The 12909-nt window shown below is 39.3% G+C and overlaps 1 protein-coding gene across 1 annotated transcript in view; it reads right to left on the reverse strand.

Moving 5' to 3' along the window:
* PPP1R16B (protein phosphatase 1 regulatory subunit 16B) overlaps positions 1-11848 on the reverse strand; it is a 104807-nt gene extending 92959 nt beyond the window's left edge. Inside the window, exons 1-2 of the mRNA XM_026665068.2 lie at positions 11645-11848; positions 7760-7829 (exon numbers count right to left, since the gene is read on the reverse strand). The gene's annotated coding sequence lies outside the window, so the exon portion shown is untranslated. The remainder of the gene's footprint in view (positions 1-7759; positions 7830-11644) is intronic.
* Between the last annotated feature and the right edge of the window lie 1061 nt (positions 11849-12909).

Here is a 12909-nt window from a genome sequence, read left to right on the forward strand (position 1 = left end):
TAATCTAAACTAGAGTTAATAAATATGTTAAGCATAAGGGCAGCAAATGAAATTTCCTTTTCATTGCAAAGTCAGATTGGCAATGAAATTGGATTGAATGGTAAATATAAGACTTCATTTATTCAGACTGGAATTTTTAGAAAGCTAAGCTAGCAGAATGTTTTGTATGGGGAAGAAGTTATTTAGTTTATGTTTTGCATATCTGAAATGTTATAGCAATTGTGAAATATGGCAGAGCAAAGAATAAAGATGGGAAAGATAAACACTATGGAATTTTACTAGTGCAGTGGCCCCAAACCTTTTTGGTACCATGGAAGAAAAATTTTCCAGAGACCAGGGAGGGGGTGGAGATACGATTTAATTTTTGCTCACTTTTCTGCCACTTAAGTCCAACTAAGTTTCTAACATGACCCAGAATTTTGGGACCACTGTGCTAATGGAAAGAACACATTGACTTTTAAGTACGCACAGAAAGGGACTTTGATTTCCTCCTTCTAAGATTTGTCTATAGGTATTCTCAATCATCCAGGTCATGGTTGGCCCAAAGGTGCTTTTATCAAAAGGCAAGTGGACTTTCTTGGGTTTTTTCTTGGAAAATGTTTCACTTCTTGTCCAAGAAGCTTCTTCAGAATCAAAGAAATCAAAGAAAAAAAACAAAGTCATGTTGCCTTTTGCAAAAACTGTTAGGTCAAAGAAACTGTAGAGTGAAAGAAGTAGAATGGGAATACAATTAATCAATGAAAAACATTAATTACCCTGTTAAATAGGGAATGATCAACAACATTTTTGTGAATAAATAAAAGCATCTGAGAAGCCTTTAAAGTAAAAAAAAGTAGACCTACCTAAAGCTATTTGAATATATGTACCTATAGTAAATAGTAACTGATACTGTCTATACATTTAGGCAAACACTTTTCCTCAGCATATACCTAAGTGGTTTTTAAAAAACAAATAAATAAAAGACAAGCAGCCTATTACTCAAGTTATTCTGGTATTTTTCATGACAGCAAACCTGGAAGAAAATGCAGTAGAGAGATAAGAGAGTTGTAGTTCAATTTTTCAAGAGGAGATAAGTTGGTCTGCCAAATCTGAAGTAAATCATGTTACCACAACTTAGGCTTTGGCTTGACATTAAAGCTTTACAGAGCAATATTTTCCCAGAGATATCTGCTGAGGGATGGGGGGGTCAGAAAAGGTGTTAAAATCTGTTTGATGTGGATGCAGCATTACAATTATGGCCTTGGGCAGGACCTTGATTGCAATGCCACACCCATCATCTTGCAGATAGTTAACTCTCTGCTAATGCTTCTGTTAACCCCTGTCCCTCCATTGAAAACAAGAATGCTGGAGAAAAAATACCTACCTGCAAGCCAGCTTCGCAGTCATTTTTATTTTTGAAAGTTGGGTTGGGCTAGTGAAGACTTTGCCTCTACCCAGTTTATAGTCCTCTCATGGAGGTTATTTTCATAACACAGCCCTTAAGTCTATCCTTGATTTCATTAGGAAAGAAGAGCAGAAAATAGCTGTGAGCAATAAATCAGAAAGAAGCTACATTCCCTGATTTTTTTTTCTTTCTATCCCAGGTACTTAAGTCTGTTCTGCCAGCCTTTGTTCTTAGGATCTCCTGAGTCTTCTGGATAGAAATTTATTTTTATTTTATTTATTTTATTTATTTATTTATTTGATTTGTCAATTGTTTACAAGATAATAAGTACAAGTGTATACATAGTTGTTAATATATGAAATGGGTACATATAAGAAAAATAAAAGAATAAGAGAAACAATAGGACAGGGACGGTAGGCACGATGGTGCGCTTATGCACGCCCCCTACATCAAGAAGTTTCTATCCCAATACATCTGAAAAATGGTAGGCTGGTGTAGGCTGCTTCGATATACTCTATTATTCTTCCTGTTATTCTGGAAGCATAAAGACAGGTTTTCACAAACATGACACCCTCCGGGTATGCTAGGACTGCCAAGTTCCTATATTTCTAGCCAGCCTGGCCTCTAGTAACCCCAACTTCTGGAGTACTGGGTTGGGTACAGACTAAGTTAAGGCCAAATCTATAAGCAGAGTTGAGATTTGGTCGGTGGTCTTTCACTTCCATGGCCTGCATTCTTCTGGAAGCATGAATGTTACTATGAATTGTGTTAAATTATACTCCAAACATGGTTTATGAGTGACAATGACTTCACAAGACAGGATAAGTCCTATCCAAAACTGTCTATTCCAACATTGACAAAGTATACAGAATGTCAGCCTTCAATATCTTCTTCCTTTGCTTTGCTTCTTTCTGGCTGTCATGAGTAAGGGGGGGGCGAAGGGGGAAAAGTATGGGAAGAGAGCTGGAGGTGTTAATAACTAATGTTGTATAAACTGAGGAGGGTTTCTATTTTTTGCTTAGCTTTCTCTTCTCTGCGCAACTGCAAACCTTTATCTGAGTAAGCCAAGGTCAACTAATCATAACCACCTGAAGATGTCCACATGATGAAGTTCACAACTTTTCATTGGAAGAACCGTTTGAACTATTGGGGGTGGGAACATTTCAATCCCTTGATATATGTGATGTACGTGCCTATTTCCTCAGATTCAGAATTCTCTTGTTGCTACCACTTGACTTCTAGTAAAAGATATATTTTCTCTAACTACAAGAGTCTAAGTATTTCTTTCTTGGATTTTGAACGGAGCACCAGCTGACACAGAACTTCCAAAGGAAATCCAAATATTTTGGCTGCCCTCTTTCTGTGTTCATTAGTTCCGCAAACAACCCTAATTCTGAAAACATCAAACTCTGAAGTGCTTTATGACTATATTGTTTGGAAAGCATCTCCTGTAGGCAAAAAATGTGTTTTATACTAAATAGCCTAGATAAGAAAGAATAGTTCATGCTTAAGTAAGCCAATATGTGGGGTTATTATTAATCAAGAATGGACAGTTGTGCCCAATATTCAGTCATTTATTCATTTCAATTATTTTACAGTGTCTGGTCCAGAGATTTCAGTGCAAAATATATTTGGCTAACAATTTCAACTCTTAGGGGAAAAGTTACCATCATCCAGTAAGGTTATACATGACGTGAGCCAGTATCCTTCGTCACCATAGTAAATCATCACAGCATTTGATTTGCAAGATATTTATTAAAGTGCAAAATTGTTTGTTAAATTGTTTCTACTAATAGCTTGTCTGCAATTACTGGTGAGCCTGAAGGGCATGGGGTAAAAACTGATGGAGAAATCATCAGCAGTTAGAACCAAAGCACAACAGTAAGTTCATAGAAATTCACCCTTCATGTTTTTCGAAATGAGATGTTAGAAAAAAGGCTACTATCTGTCTTAATTTAGATTAAGAATAGGCAACTAGTTCTCACCAGGTGGTTCTCATTAGCCCCAATTACCATGATTGGGCTGCTTAACTCTCTCTCTCTGTGTGTGTGTATGCCCACGTGTCCCTTCAAGTCAGTTTTTGACTTTTTGGACAAGTCCTTGCAGTTTTCTTGGCAAGGCTTTTCAGAAGTGGCCTGCCATTTCTTTCTTCGTAGGACAGAGAAAGAACGACTGACACAGTGTTGCCCAGCAGGCTTTATGGCAAATGTGAGTCTAGAAGTCACATTCTTTCGGCTTCTAGCCTTATGTCTTAACCTTTACACTAAGCTGAACTCTCATACATTCATACATAAAAGAACCCTCCTTTTTTACAACTCTGTAATCCCTTGAATTGGTGTAAAGTCAAGGCAATTGGATGGAACTGAGCATTTACTGACCTGATGCTCTTCCTGACTCCATGTGGAGTTCATAGCAGATTTTTTTTTTCTTTGCACCCTAAGAAAGAGAAACCTCTGCTGCTACTAGATTGAACTCTCAACCTGTTGTGGTTCGCCAGCAGCCGATGTAGACGGCAGAGGTATCGGACAGTGAGAATGAAAGGGAACCAGTCAGGGAGTCTGGTGAGGACTTGGATGAGGGTCCTGCATCTGATGCAGGGATGGGGCCAGGATTATCTGAGAGTGGGGTGCTGCCTTCAGAGTCTTTGGAGTCTGGCAGCAGCAAAGCAGAGGACCCCAGGGAGCCTGTTCCCAGTGCGCATGTGCGCAGGACTGTTAGAAGGAGAGCCCGTTCCCAGTGTGTGTGTGTGCAGGGCTGCTAGAAGGAGAGAGCAGCTGAAGCAAAAGGGGCGACTCAGGAGTAAGGCTGGGAGGCGATTGCCCCTCCCATAAGGGATAAAAGCCAGCCCTCGGTGATGTGCTCTTTGCAGGAAGCAAAGAAGTTCATTAGATTCTGATTCCTCATCGAAGCCCTGCGGGACTCTGGTTTGTCTTTGCTGAAACTTCTGTCAGTTTATCTTCTAATTAAGTGGACGCCTGTTTCTTGGCAGCCTTTTACAACCCTGAAAGACATGCTCTTATCTCAGACAATTGTGTGTAATGAGTTTTGGCTGGGAATGCAAATAATTCCCAGTGTCGCAATGAAAAAGGTTTGCTTTTACACACAGCGTGTGTTTTCTTAATTTGAACAAAGCCTGGGTCAGAACACGACCTTCCAAGTGGGAAGTGAGCATCTTCACCATTAGACCACTAGGCCACTCTTTTCATACATGCATGCATGCATGCATGCATACATACATACATACATACATACGAAGATAAAATTGCAAGATAAAAATAGATGAAGCATATATTACAGTGACTCGTAATGGAAAGTGCAAAACACTTTCATTTCACTAAAAAGAGTTTCACAATGAAGTAATTAACTTTTCTATATAATTAACTTCTCACATTTTCTATAATCAAAAGAGACTCACACTTGAAAACTTAATATACATCACTTTTATATGTGAAAAAAAATTAAAAATGGGCAAAGCTATTGGGCTACTTAAAAATGCAAATCTAATCTTAAAATCATATCAAGTTGTTTGAGAATGTTCAGATCTATCAGGGAATTAAAACAAAACTAAAAAAGGTCTCCAGGCACTTACTTTCTGACACATTTGGGAATCTACAATATCTAAGAGAAATTCTTCATCCTGAACTCATAATTCAAAGCCTTGGATAGTTGTTCCTGCATTTGTTTTGACCATCAGACTCTGAACAGATGACATTGCTCTGACAGGTCTCTGATGAGAAGGCAGGAACATTAAAGGAAGCAAAATGGGGCAAAGACAACACATCTTGAATCATTCTCATAAAGACACGTTCCTTAGATCAGAGGTCTGCAAACCTGGCCCCTTTAAGACTTGTGGACTTCAACTCCCAGAATTCTCCAGCAAAGCTGGCTGGAGAATTCTGGGAGTTGAAGTCCACAAGTCTTAAAGGGGCCAGGTTTGGGGACCCCTGCCTTAGATGACTTATCAGGGGAAAAGGAATTCAGACATTAGATTAAAATTAGACTTTATAGGTGTTCAGCTATACATTTATATATTAAGTAACTTCTTGTGAAAGCTTTCACTTTCTAGTAAATCTGCATGTACACATAAGGAGCCATAAAGGCATTCAAGGTATTTTTGAAAAAATAACATCTTATAGAACCATAAAGCGGAGTCAACTGACAGCAGTAAAGAAAATCAGGTCACTCATCAAAAACCATTAACAGACCCAAAATTGCTTCTAAGTGAAAATGTGATTCAATCAAGTTACGATGGCACAAAGTGACTTTACAGACAGACATTAGGTTTCAGTTCAGACAAGGCACAAAGAATCATTCAGCAAAGCTTTTATTTGCTGAAATGGAGCCAGGAAAACTGATCACAATATAATAGTATAATTATCATGCAAATATAAAGTGCAGAAGTAACATGATCAGCCCCAGAGCCAAGTACAAACATAAACATCCTGTATCACTAAGATTCAATAAAGCAGAGTATGAAACAGTTTTGGTGTAGTTGGCAAATATTAAATAAAGACATAGGGCTATTTCTTTTATATGTGGAACAACCATTCATACATTGCAGACAATAGGTCAGAGGAATAAATATAACTGGTACCATAAGCAAAGAATCTATAGTACCAAAGAATCCAAAGAAAAATAAGTTTTCTAATAAAGAAACCTTGTTAAAAATGAGCCAGCTGGATCAACAACTTGAACATGGGAAAACTGTTCATCATATAGTGTGACTTCAGCAACAGACTCTATATATGGCTAATTATCTTTGTTTAACACTCTCAATCACACGAGTGTCTTTTTCTAATGCCAATCAGATGCAACATTTACTCTTCACAAAAGATGTCACAAGGTAGGAAGGGACCTTAAGATCATTCAATCCCTCCCCATGTTGAAAGAGAGCCTTTGTGCAGAATCTCATTAACCCACCTCAACAACAGTTTTAAATATTTTATCAAGCTGCTACAAAACAGAGCATCAGGCCGAGAAGGTATTCCTTTGTTCCTATGACTCTGATGAACTTATGAATATTGACACTTACACAACCAAAAGGGTGTTTGTTGCCTGTATCTGAGGAAGAGGTGGCATGGGAGAATCTCAAGGTTTGTAGAGTTGTAGGGAAAAGGTCTGTGGGGAAAAATAACCTACAGGCACAGATAAAATAGAAATAACCCATCAGGGCTGAGCAAGTTTCTAAAGGATGTATACCCAGTAACAGGGATGAAATGGAGATCCTGGATATCTAAACAAGGAATGTTCCACATACATTATGTGCAGAGGTGGTATTCAGTCAGTTCTGACAGGTTCGGTAGAACCAATAATGGAAATTTTGAGTAATTCAGAGAACCAGCAAATACCACCTCTGACTGGCCCCGCCCCCATCTATTCTCTGCCTCCCGAGTCCCAGCTGACCGGCTGGGTCTTCTTTTGTTGCCCTGCACAGGAGAACGGATCTGGAAAGCAGGTTAGTGGGCTGGTAAGGGAATGGGGATTTTACAGCATCCTTCCCCAGCCATGCCCACCAAGCCACACCATGCCCACCAAGCCACACCCACAGAACCTGTAGCAAAAATATGTGAATACCATCACTGATTATGTGGTAGATTTAATTTCCATTTGTGTGGTTTCTGTAGGGCAAAGTTCATACTCTTCTGCTTTACCTCAGATATTCAGAATAGATTTTAAAAATCCAAGTCTATGGATTGGTTATTGCCCTTTATTTCACAATACAGGTAATCCTCGACTTACAACAGTTCATTTAGTAACTTTGAAAAAAGTGAGTTATAACCATTTTTCACACTTACGACCATGGCAACATCTCCATAGTCATGTGATCAAAATTCAGATGCTTGGCAATTGGTTCATATTTATGACGGTGGCAGCATCCCGGGGTCATGTGATCCCCTTTTGCGACCTTCTATCAAGCAAAGTCAATGGGGAAGCCAGGTTCACGTAACAACCATGTTACTAACTTAACTGCAATGATTCACTTAATTGTGGCAAGAAAGGTTGTAAAACAGGACATAATTCACTTAACCAATGTCTCACTTAGAAACAGAAAGTTTGGGCTCAGTTGTGGTCTTGGTTGGGCGATTACCTATAAGTTAAAATTATTATATGGCAAAATTCTTCTGACAATTCAATAGGATAATTTTGATGATTACTATTTACCTCCTGCATTAAAGAAATAATCTCAAGGTAGCTAGGATTTCTATATAGGGTGATGGGAATTTCAAAACAGAGTAACATAAACATAGTAAACAAATAAAAATAAAAATACCAGACTGGTTCATATGTGGAGCCTGGCTTCAGAAAACTACGGGATGCACATGCAACACAGAGTAGTTACAAAAGATAAAAGTCATAATCATAGCTGGGACTCACCACCTCAGGTCTCTTAGGAAATATCCACAGCATTCAGATGCTTCTAAATCCAGCACTGCACACCTAAAACCTGGGCAAGAAGGAAGAATTGTTAAGAAACTTTTCTTACTATATGTTCAGGTCACTAACAAGCTAAAGCATTCTGATTAATAAAACCCTAATCTAAAAGCTACTCGGACATTACTGCTGAAATGCTGAAAAGGAGCTCTGGGAAAGATTTATGCTTTCATGTTCTGCTAATCCATGAAGAAGGTTGGAACATGGGAGAGTTCAGGTGCTATATGAATGGGGGATGGGGATGTTATGGTCCTACAGATGTTATTGGACCATCACTTTTTTGTATGCCCATCTTTAGCCATGATGCAAGCATGGCTATAAACCTATATTGAACTGCATCATATAAAAATATGAGATCACCATATGTGGAATGTTTAGCTCTTTAAACTAATTCAGTTGGTTTTGGTTTTTTTAAAGAATCATTTGCACAAAGCAGACAGTACTACTCCACAAAAGACACAACCCACATCTCTGAAGTTCTGCACTTTTAGTATGATTTCACTTTTGTATGCAACAATGAGCAGATGCACATAAGTCTTAAACACCTGAAGCAACTGAGTATGCAAATATATTTTTCATTGGATTGTTCTTGAAAAATGTCATAGTTGGAGGCTGTTAGTTGCTCTTTAAAATGTATAGTTTTGGAAATGGTTTCATGAATGATAGTGCTTAGTTGCAGTTGAACCTGAGCTAAATTCAAAATAAAATTGAAAGGTACAAAGCAGGAAGTTCAGCCAGAAAGCAATCTAAGCTTTTGCTGTGACTTTCTGATAATGGAAACTATGCAAAGCAATATAATACCAAAAATAGGTATGAAAGAAAGACACTGCTCTCATATACTAAATGAGTGCAACATAATAGCTTATAGCTCTAGCCTACTTGATATAGAAGAACTGAACTACCTACAGTTGCAAAAAACTCTTTGGGTTATCACCAAATTCTCTCCACATCACCCAGCCAAAATGAATGGAGTATTTCTGGTTGACCAAATCTAGAATAATAGTTTCACTAAATACCTCTCACCTGCTGTAAATATGCAATGACATTAAGGGAATTATTGCTGTACAAAGAAATTTAAATCAATCAATTTCATATTCAAAAGTGGAAGTTACACTGAATATTATGAGATTAATGCAGATTATGGAGATTGATATTAAAAAAATATTCTATCATAAGGCTCAGGGCAGTACTGCTGCTCTTCGTATTGATCTTTAAAAATAGATGGCAGTATAAAATTGGGAACAGGAGCAAACATATGTTCTATGCTTCTCACAGTTAATGGGAAATGAGTTTGTCTGAAATGGTATAGGGTTCCTTGCCTGAGCATGGGGTTAGATTAGAAGACCACCAAGGTCCTTTCCAACTCTGTTATTCTATTAATTGCATAGAGGAGTTACAAATAAATAAATAAAATTCAGTTTATAGTAAGTATTATTGTCCCTCTCCAATAATTTCCCACGTTGATCAATAATTGTTTTTAACCTTCTGGATTTTTCACTCAAACATCCAATTCTGAAGGTGACATAGAGATATTGAAGAAGGAAATTATTTCCAATAATTTTTATTATTTTTACATTTAGTAACATATTTAATATGGTGAGTGGAAAAGCTTGTATGGATTTGCATTATAATATTGTAACAAAATTAGCCAAATGGTCTAGATTCACACAACATGATAAGTCAATAACCTAGATTGATACATCTGTAATCACCTTTAATGCATTGTATGAATGTATCCACAGCTTACAATCACCAACTGGTGACATATTCACATATTACATCAAATTATGATGTTATGTAACATGATTTGCTAAATAAGCAACAACAACCTGGAACCATAACAACCATAATCATTTGCTAAGTTCATTTCACATAGTATAGTATAGCAATATTTTAACTGTAATTTGAAGAATCCTAATTTTTTGCTTTGGTTCACAGATAATGTTAATCCATAATGAGTAAATTTACACATGTTAAACCAGAAGAAACTAAACTAAGTTGTAGATAATTATGCACAAAACAGTTCAATTACTGTAACAGAGTCAAAATTTATCTTGACCATACTTGCATTGTGTATTCACGCTAACCACAATGCTGTTTCTAAAAGGGCTTATATTGGCCTAGATACAAAGAGAAACTCTTGAATAATCATCTATGATCATTCAATTTCCCATATTATCTTACACCTTATTCTCCCTACTATCATTTTACACTTGGTGGAGAAAGTAATTCTTTTTGAGCAATTGCAAATAAATTGAACACGTTACCACAAAAAAACTTTACTTCTCATCTTATTTTAAAAGGCAGTAGCATTATATAAAGCCAGTAGTTCATCCCAAATTCTTAAATATTAAAATTTTAAAGATCCATTTGAAACAGTCTTCTATGCATTTAAAATGAAATGGGAGGGGGGAATTACAAATTTTAATTTACATTCCTTTTTCATTTCTCCAGCCTACCTCATTTACTTCCCAGCCTATCTTTTACACCAGTATTTTCCTCTGCAACTTTTATGGTTAGCATGGGGAAATCTGGGAGTTGAAGTCCATATATCTTAAAGTTGATCAGGTTGAGAAGCAGTTTAAACAGAGATACTACCCCTTTTGCTTGTTAAGGGGTGAGGGGGAAAGGAAAACACTGTCAGCCTAACAAACCTCCAGAGTTTCTAACCTGTCAGCTTAACAAATCTCCACACTATCTGATTTCCATCCTGTCATGGTTAAGAACGTGGAACACTAATAGCAGAAGAGCATCAGGAAATAACTGATATATATTCAGCCAGAGGAGTCAGAAAAGCAGAAGTGAGTAATAATGTATGTGATAGGATCAGAATTATGCACATGTGGGTGCATTTACAGTTTACTTTCCCACATCTTTAAGAGGTAAGCCATCCATTGCATGGTGACTCCCACAAGCTGCCAGGGGAAAATGCATGTATGGAAAAGCAAAATGTTGATGTAGGTTTACATAAAAAGATCTGGGAACATCGTAGTGATTATGCATCTGTGTTTAAGGCAAAGCTTGTTTCAGATATAGGTTACTCTTTAATTTCTGAAACAGTGAAACGAATCCTTTGCACTTCGGTTGTCAGAACTTGTATCCTTCTTCTTCCTCTTATTTACAAGCTGGGCTTCGTTTAAACCACCTTTAAACCCGAGCCCCATTGAACAAGCTAACGCCCCTAACGTCCAAAGCCAAAAATAAAAGGCAGAGATAGCTCTAACCCTGTTCATTATAGCCCCCTCTCCTCCTCGCTTGACAGTGGTCGGTGAAAGGAGTGGTCGGACATCTTTCCCTCCGTCCACTCCTTCACGAACACCTGAACGGAGCTCAAATCAGCACAATCACGCCCAAATTTTCTGGGTAACTTAGCTGCGAGAGAGTGGGGGGGACGGGGGGGACAACTCCGCGCCCTAATGTTTCTTGCTTCGCCTTTGCTTAAACTTCATGAATAAAGCCTGGAAGGGTGTGTGTGTGTGTTTTTTTTAATTCATTCTGGAGGGACAGCAGCAAGCACACCTAAAAGAACATCTATACACAAGAGGCAAAATATACGGGAGGTGATGGTAGAATTTGTTCTAGATCTTCCACCGAGTAAAAACCAAAACGGTCTTGCAGCTCATCCACTTGTCTTAATTCCCTTCCTCCGCTCGTCCACCCACCCTCAGCTCCCTGGAGATTTCCGCCCTGGCGAAGCACCGCACCTCCAAATGCCGCCGCGAGTTTAGATGGAAGAGACTCCCGCACGCGCCACCGGCTCCGTTCGCCTCCCGGGACCCACCGCACAGCTCGGTCCCTCTCACTCCCACCCCATCCCAAGCAACTCACCGGGACCAGCAGCTTCCCCCAAGCTCAGCAACCCGCCCGGCGTCGGAGCCAAACGAAAGCGGTCGGGGACTACTGGGCTATTCCCCGCACTCGGGACCAGCCGCGACAGACGACAGGCAGTTGCCCACTATCGCTACCATCCCCATCCGTTGCCTCGAGAGCCTCGAGAAGCGGCTTGCGCGGCGATGAAGCTCGGTTGAAGTGAGGGGAGGAGCTGTCGGCGCGGACTAGCCAGCCTGGGAATCTAGGCCGCGCCCACCTCCTCCTCCGAGGCGGAGCTTTGCGAGTTGAGGAGGGGAAGCGGGGCGCCGAGGTCAGGAAAGGTCATGGGGGGCTGGCTCGAAATGGAGAAAAGCGGTGGGAGGATAAATGCCGATGTAGGCAGACTCGTGCTGCGATAGAGAAGACAGTAAGATGCATAGGAATTACATGCAGCTGACAGATGTGCTGGCAAAAACCACTCCGTGGCGACTCTTCCCCAAGGAAACGCATGTAAACCTATCTACTGTATTTCTGAAATTTTCATCCTGCCTTTTGTTAAGGAATTCAAGGCATGTTACTCCAACCCTCCCTCCCTCCCTCCCAAGCAACCACCCTTTGAAGTATGTCTACAGATTCTCAATCATCCTGGTCATGGTTGTCCCAAAGGTGCTTTTTTCAAGGGGCAAAGCTGGACTTTCTGGTTTTTCTTTGAAGACATTTCGCTTCTTCATCCAAGAAGCTTCTTCCCCAAGAGCTGAAGAAACTTCTTGGATAGAAGCAAAATGTCTTCAAAGAAAAGCCAGAAAGTCCTGTTGCCTCTTGAAAAAAGCACCCTTTGGGACACCCTTCGAAGTTCATTGGGCCAAGAGAAAGTAATGGCTCAAAGTCCCCCAATAGGTTTCCAGGGCTAAGGATGGAACTCAGTCTGGATCTCGTTGGAGTGCTGCAGCCAAGTTTTGAGTCTGCTTAATGTGGCTTGTTGAATGATTTTACAGCTGCTACAGTGTGAAACATCAAGCATGGTTTATAATTCATAATAGCTGGTTTCATAGAATGCAGAAGCAATCAACCAAACAAGACATTCTATGGTTAGGACAATATATCTTCAATAACTCAATCATAGCTTCGTGATTTTCTTGCAGATGTTTCATCACCAAACTAGGTATCATCAGGGCACTGATGTTTGATAATGAAATGTCTGCAAGACAGTTCCACAGTTCAAGCCTGAGCTACAGATAACACTATTGTATGGAAAAATTCAGTCATAGCTTACACCCTCCAGC

The sequence above is a fragment of the Notechis scutatus genome, chromosome 3 (assembly GCF_049901735.1).
Source record: "Notechis scutatus isolate UNSWTSFEM ecotype Mainland chromosome 3, rNotScu1.2, whole genome shotgun sequence".
Lineage (NCBI taxonomy): Eukaryota > Metazoa > Chordata > Lepidosauria > Squamata > Elapidae > Notechis > Notechis scutatus.